The sequence below is a fragment of the Vollenhovia emeryi genome, unplaced genomic scaffold (assembly GCF_000949405.1).
Source record: "Vollenhovia emeryi isolate VEMERY1.0 unplaced genomic scaffold, V.emery_V1.0 DF939173.1, whole genome shotgun sequence".
NCBI lineage: Eukaryota > Metazoa > Arthropoda > Insecta > Hymenoptera > Formicidae > Vollenhovia > Vollenhovia emeryi.
The window spans coordinates 874,466-882,341 of NW_011967193.1; the positions used below are offsets into that span (position 1 = coordinate 874,466).

Sequence of the window (7,876 nt, forward strand, 5' to 3'; positions counted from 1 at the left end):
AGTAACGGTAACGGTAACGCGTTAGTTTTTTAAGGTAACGTTCCCAACCTTGTTAGTATCCAATCACGACGATCAAAATCGAAAGAGCTGCAGCTGCATTGTCGTGTGCAACTCGTGAAAAAAAAAAGGAGAGAGGATTTCAAGAAACTGCCTAGCGCGCGAGAAAATTATCGGCGGCCCGAAGCCGTCGGCAAAAATGTTTAGCGCGTAGATGAAAGTTGCAAAACAGAGCTAAGGGCGTAATAACAATAATTGTTGCCCGAATGAATTATTCATCGCGGGGCCAGCCGATATTGTAGCGTTACGGCCAGAAAAATCTCCGACTGTGCGGCGAACAATCGGTAGGCACGCACGCGTAATTAGACTCCTACATCCCCGCTGATCATTCCGTGAAAACTGAGGACCGGCGCCTGCGGCGCGACCGACGCCTACGCGTGCACACGCACGTGCGTGCCTCCACGCGGAACAGCTGAGAGAGCCGAGGTGCGTACGCGTTGACGAGAGACGCCGCGCCGGGTTGATCGTGTCGGAGTTAGGCGAGAAAGAGAGGGAGAAAGAGGGGGGGGGGGGTAACACTGCGTGTAGCGTTTTGTCGCTCAGAAAAAATAAAAGTTAGACGTGGCGTGAAAGAGATGCTATTCCTCGGGCAAAATCGAAATAAAATGTATCGAGCCGAGTTATCCAAGCAGACGATTTAGTAAAAATTACCCTCCATAAGACTAATATTTAAATAATGGTTTATACAAGATTCACATCCTCACGTGAAAAACGCTCGTTCGAGAAAAAGTACGAGTCGCGAAATCGTAGGGCGGAATTGTTTAATCTTATGCACCCTCTTCGTCAATAGTAAATCAAGGCACAGTCGAATAATATTTCTTTGTTCTTTTTCTCTAATCGGCAACATTCTATATGATATTCTTTTCTAAACGATCTCTTTCCAATTACGTTTTGAAAACAACAATTTTTCTTTTGCAACTTTTATCATACTTTTATCATACTTTTCAAATTGAATTAAATCGTAGCTTATTCATTCACAAGTAAATTACAAAAAAGATTATAATTTCCTGAAAAAGATGATTTTACGGAAAAACGCTTCAAAGTTTCACCGCCACAACCTTGCAATTGTCCTTTCTACTTTACACGTCTAGAAGTAAATGATGTATTAGACAACAAATAAAAATGTAAATTTGTTGTTTCTTTGATCATCCACTTCTAACAGTTTAAAAGACGCTCGATCTTTTATCAGACATACCCGAAATTAATTTGTATCTGTTGAAAATGTGCAAAGGACAATTAATATTTCTTAAAAGCAAATTGGTATCTTCATCATCTTAAAGCGCACCGTCGAGTCACTCGACTAACGCGCGATAAGCATCCAGCTCTCGCTGCATATTCTCAAATCTCGAGTCTTACAACCTTGCAATTGTCCTTTCTACTTTACACGTCTAGAAGTAAATGATGTATTAGACAACAAATAAAACATGTAAATTTATTGTTTCATTGACCATCCACTTCTAACAGTTCAAAAGACGCTCGATCTTTTATCAGACATACCCGAAATTAATTTGTATCTGTTGAAAATGTGCAAAGGACAATGAACATTTCTTGAAAGTAAATTGGTATTTTCGTCATCTTAAAGCGCACCGTCGAGTCACTCGACTAACGCGCGATAAGCATCCAGCTCTCGCTGCATATTCTCAAATCTTGAGTCTTACAACCTTGCAATTGTCCTTTCTACTCTACACGTCTAGAAGTAAAAGATGTATTAGACAACAAATTAAATAAAAATGTAAATTTATTGTTTCATTGACCATCCACTTCTAACGTAAGACGCTCGATCTTTTATCAGACATACCCGAAATTAATTTGTATCTGTTGAAAATGTGCAAAGGACAATGAACATTTCTTGAAAGTAAATTGGTATTTTCGTCATCTTAAAGCGCACCGTCGAGTCTCTCGACTAACGCGCGATGTGATAAGCATCCAGCTGACGCTGCATATTCTCAAATCTCGAGTCTAAACTCTTAAATTGCCCGCGGACTATAAAACACGCGTCGGCTCGATGAGTAAACAGAGGACGACGTGACCGCGCGGCGAGACGTTTGGGAACCTCTGATGTAAGCAATCGACGTTAGGACGAAGCGGAGATAAGGATTCTCAATGAAGCGCGCGCGCGCGCGCGCGGAAACGGCGAGCGGGGCGGACGGGGAAGGGGAAGGGGCGGGCGGCGCGCGAGGGAGTGAGGCCCGCGCGGTGCGCGACGCTGCACGTCGCGGGAGCGACTGAGAAGGGACGAACTTCGTGACTGGCTCGGTCCGGAGCGGTAAGCGTGCCGAGCATGCGCACGCCGCTGTCGCTTCTCAGTCTCGCCGTGGCGGCCGCGGGAGTCGGTTCCCGCATTTCGTGGCGCTAATTCGATTTGAACGCATCGCTCGCGCGCGCGTAGGCGGTGCGGTCGTGTCGCGTCGTGCCGTTGCTCCCAAGTGCGCGCGTTCTCTCTCTCTCTCTCTCGTTACCCCCGCGGTGTTTGGCGACACGGCGGGAGCACCGTCCGCGACGTAACGTCGTCGACGGGTAGGCGAGGCGATCTCGTCTCCTCCCGCGATTCCGTCTCCGGCGCGCGCGGCAGTTACGTCCCGCGAAACGGAAGTGCGAGACAACACCGGTCGGCAGTGCCCTTCGTAGCGTACACACAAGGTTATCGGACTTACCTCGCGTAGGTGGTGCGATCGGCGCGGTGTCCGAGTGTCGCTCGTCGCTCTCTCGCGGTCGACGATCAACAAGTGCGGCGGCCAACAGTTGCGGCCACGTGACGGCCGCGAGGTACAACAACGCCGCGGGCTCTTCTCGCGCTCCTGTTGAGTTGAAAAGGAATCCCCCGTGCCACTCGGAAGGTGTGAGACGTCCGACGTGAACCCGGGGGTACGACCGTACGCTTCGGTCATCGGCGAACGCGGAGTCGCCGCGCGTGTGATCGGAGCGCGGCTAACTTCAGCCCGCCGACGTGAATCGAATCGCTCCGGCAATATAGCGCGCGCGCGCGCGCGCGCGCGCATCGACGACAGTTCTCGCGGCACGTCTCGCGCGAAGCCGAGTGCGAAGCCGAGAGGAGACGTGACGTATCGCGTTGGCAAAACGAATCCCCGTCGCGTCCCGTCGCTCGGAAGGATTTCGCGGAAGTGCGGGCCGCGGCGTTTATTCGCGGAAAAGTGAAGCGCAGGCCGGAAACGCAGGCCGGCCCGTGAGAGGAAGACGGCGGCGGAGAGTGACCGTATAGGTGATACGATCGCGCGGGAATCGCGAAACGGAGACGCCGCGGCGGTGCGGCGTCAACCCGGTGTTGCGGCTTTCGCCGACGTTGTTTCCACGAGTGAATTTTAACTACGCCGCGCGCCGCCTCTGGACACGTGGACGCGCGCGGCGGCACCGCCTCGTCGCCGTGAATCCTCCGGTGAGTACCTCCTTCATTTTCCAATCCGTACCCGTCGACCACGGGTACTCGACTCTCTAATGCGAGCTCGGGCCGACGAGCCTCGGTCAGTCTGGGCATCCTCGCCCTCCGTCCTGAAAAATCGGAGTAAAACGCGCGTGCCAAAGGTCGTGCGCTGTGCTGGTGTGGCGTTTTGCTCCTAATTCTCGCGTCCTTTAGGCCCGGTCTACAATGAGTCGTTAGTCGTTAGTCAAAAGTCGCAACTATATGTTGATCCTTTTCCTTTCTGGGTGGAAGAAAAAGGACCGACATATAGTTCCGACTTCTGACCAACGACTAACAACTCATTGTAGACCGGGCCTTAGCGAGAAGTCGCGTTTCCCAGTGAGAAGTGATTCGTCGATCGACGTCGAAATGATGTCGAATCGTCGTCAATTCGACGGTGTCGACGTCGATCGACGAATCGTTTCTCACTGGGTTGGACGAGGGGAAAACCGCCGAGGGCATTGTGGTGTAGAGATTTGCGGCATTACTGGGCGTAACTAGGCATTTTCTGGGCATTAGTTTGGGCATTGGGCCTTGCTGGGGCATTTAGATAAAACAAAATTAATGAGATAACAAGATGAAGCCCACTGGGCATTAGTGGGCATTGGCGTGCGTGATTTTAGTCTACGGTTTATCCCTCGGTAAAAGCACAAAATCCAGGAGCGATTGGCCAAGTATCCACGAAGCGCCGGTACACTGATAAAAAATGTCTTAATCCAGAAAAATATTACTTCACTCAAGAAAGTTATTCATCGGGCGGCTCCTAATAGCTTATTAACTTAAATTTAAAAATTAATAAACAAATTAGAACGCGAATTGTTTTAATTTAAGTATTTATTAAATACCGAAGAGTTTCATTTTAATTCTACAAAATGTTTACTAAGATTGCAATTTTCGCAGCGAAGAAAATTTGATTTCTTTTTTAACAGAAACAATTACTTCGTTTAATAAATAGTATTCTATATCTCATGAAATCTTTATATGTAGAAAACGTAATCATTGAAATTAATTTACCTGATATAATACATAGATTTACTTGAAATTTGATATCGTTATTTAAATAGAATAAATATTTACTTCAGTAAAAAAGATAATTTTAAGTAAATCTATTTACTTAGCTTAAAAATAATTTTCGGTCAGTGTATCCGTTTTCGTCGTCTCCTCTTAATCGGACAGGCAAACGTTTCCGAAACGTTTGAAAACGTTTTATCTTCGATTGCCTCATCTTGTTTGCTTGATGAGCTTCCGTTGATATCCCAAGATTGTTAGTGAAATTCAAACGTGCTCGACCGATAGTCGCGGGGGAAAAAAGAATGCGGTTAATTGAGTTTTACTCGATTCACCCCCGAAAATCTTGACGGTTACCTTGCATCTTGATCTTGCGTCACGGGTCATTAAACTTGGATTGATTAATTGACACTTGTATCATAATCGCTGACAGGCTACAAGGTATTTTTCTCGCGGAGGAATTTCTATTGCGCGCCGAGGCATTCTCGTCGATACAAATGCAATTTATTGAGCAGCTATTTAAATATAAATACGAATAGTCGCGCATACCGCGTAGGATTATGACAACTGGTTAACGTTGCGGTCTGACAATAAAATACGCAACTTAAGCGCTCCGTTTTTTTCCCCTCTCCTTCGCTCGACACGCGTGCAATGTGCGCCGTGACGTCAATCGGTAAGTCATTTATTATACCTTAGCGACCGGCGGAAGAATAATCAGCCGGAGGAGAGTCTAGAGACCGGCTATTAAACGCAATTTTCGGCGTTATTTATCGACGAACGCGAAATTTAGATTGGAGCGGAGCCCCGGCCGCAAATTATTTATAATGCCGACGGCACACGATACTATTTTTCCCACTGGACTGTGCACGAGAGCCAATCAGGATTCAGCCTTAAGTCACACCTGATCTTAAGCCAACGGCACACGATACGATTCTTCCTGCTGGATTACTTACGAGAACCAATAAGGATGCAGAGTTTTAAGCCAACGGCGCACAATACTATTTTTCTTACTGGATTGCTTGCGAGAACCAATAAGGATGCAGAGTTTTAAATCAGGTTGATTTCAAGCTAAATCCTGATTGGCTCTCGTAAGCAATCCAGTAGGAAAAATAGTGTCGTGTGCCGTTGGCTTCGAACTGCATCCTGATTGGCTCCCGTAAGCAATCCAGTAGGAAAAATTGTATCGTGTGCCGTTGGCTCAAATCATACGGTCGATAAGAGATAACGTTTCTCGCCGCCGAGTTCGGCGATCGAAACCGGGCGAGATCGTTAAGGCCTGTGTCCACGTTGCCCGAGCTTGGAGCCAATCAACTTGCAGCTTTTATGGAATAGCCGCGAGTCGACTGGCTACACATTTCTCGAAACTAGAACGTGGACCGTGCTCTAGCATCGTGGACGCAGGGCCTTTAGACCTGGCGTGGTCCCCGATCGTTCGATCGTCCAATTAGGCGCGGCGGCCGCGATCGACTAATATCGCGGATTAATTAGTGACGGAAGCGAGGCGCGTTGTTTACAGGCGCCGGTAGCGCCGGCACGTCGCGTCCCGGGACGGCGTCGCGACGCGACGCGACGGTGATTCGCGATCGTTCGTTTTATCGTTGCGGCGATCGGTAATCTGGTCGGCAACTCACTCGGCCGAAGCGCGCGCGCGCGCGCCCGTATCCTTGAAGGCGAAATATCCTGATTACGATTCCGCTCGATGCCGCGGTGACATCACCGTGAAATCATCATCCTCGTGGAATGTCCCGGCTGATTAAATCTCCGCGTGTCTAGTGCCGCGCTACCTGCCTCGCGAGAAGACAAGCTTTTATTTTCATTTCCTCGCGTTTCCTCGTACGTTGATTTGCAGGGCGGTGGTGTGACGCGACGCCTGTCGAATATACAAACTTGCGATCGTAACTTTTTCACTTGATCGTAAGCGACGGATTAACATTTTAATGTCTTCGATTGACCCGTGTTTAAATCTCATTTAAATCTCACGTACGTCTCGTACGACGGCTAATTTGTTTAAGAAATTGTTCTACTATGATAGCGAAGGAATCGAGTGACACTTGGGTCCGGTTTTTCATTTCCTGGTTAATTGCTAACCGGAGGTTAGTCGACTCTGTCTCTTCCCACATAATAACATACACTGAGGAAAAAAGTTATTGAAATGTTGCGCCAACTATTTCTCACAATCAGTGTAGAAAAAGAATGGAAGGTCGACTAACTAACTTCTGGTTAACAGTTAACCAGAAAATGAAAAACCGGGCCTTAATATTTTCGTGCAACGTGCCCGATAAGATTCTGAATGAATACCGCGGTGCATGGCTGAAAATTATCGATGCCTTCAAGGCGTATTAAAGGAAGCGTGTTTGTTTACGCTTACTTCATAATATCGTCGCGGACGAGCAAGTGGACGCGGAGCGATCGCCGTGCATTGTTATTTCGTACGTGATTAGTACAGCAAAATGATGCGCGCTTCTCGGAATAACGACACAAATATTTTACACCGTAGTAATTTTAATTCATTCCGCAGCGCGCTCGATGAATATTGGATGGGCGGGTCACGTTGCCGATACGCCAACTTGACGCAATCGGTGGATACGCAATACGACGCTTGATTAATTTCGAAAGTTATTATTCTAACCGCAAGTGCAACAAATAAGCTGTGGCAGAGCAATCGCTTGTTAAATAATCGATCGTCGGAAGACGTTTACACTTCGAAAGCCAAACGCCAAAATTTTTTTTTTCAACAGCTCTTCCGAGATGAACGCAACGTAAAGGGATTAAAAATACCATCTTCTGATTTACTCGAGGGGGAAACCGCTGAGGGCATTGTGGTGTACGGATTTGCGACATTACTGGGCAATACTAGGCAGTTTTGGGGCACTAGTTTGGGCACTGGGCCTTGCTGGGGCATTTGAAAGATAAAATAAGATAATAAAATAAGATAATGAGATAAAGTAATGTCCACTGGGCATTAATGGGCATTGGTGTACAAGATCTTGGCCAGCGGTTTCCCCCTCGAATTTGCTCGTAACAGGAACTGTGTATGATAAAAATCTATGCGGTAATAGATAGGGATTACTCATGTGTACAGTCGCTACGTTCGCACTTCTCGCTGGAATTGCAGCGCGGCGATTTGCATAAAGCGAGCAGTCATCGCGCCGGTCGTAAATAGTCGTAATGCGATTGCGAAACTTAAAGCTCCCCGTATTACGCCGACAATGGCTACGCTCGATTTCTTAATTCAAGGCGGGAGAGCGAGTTATTTTCCGCCAGGCGGAGAGAGGCAGCTTCTCTTGCAACTCCTGTTTTGTACAATTATTACTAAAAATAGACTTCCACTATTCCGTAGTAAGCGACAATTTGGTAATCATAGGTAATCACTTTTGGTAATCATTTGGTAAT

General features: G+C 47.3%; 1 protein-coding gene across 2 annotated transcripts in view; it reads left to right on the top strand.

Annotated features, from left to right (window-relative positions):
* Positions 1-2,407: 2,407 nt before the first annotated feature.
* LOC105563641 (stAR-related lipid transfer protein 13) overlaps positions 2,408-7,876 on the top strand; it is a 280,578-nt gene continuing 275,109 nt past the window's right edge. For both annotated transcript variants that reach the window (XM_012015394.1, XM_012015395.1), the window contains exon 1: positions 2,408-3,451. The gene's annotated coding sequence lies outside the window, so the exon portion shown is untranslated. The remainder of the gene's footprint in view (positions 3,452-7,876) is intronic.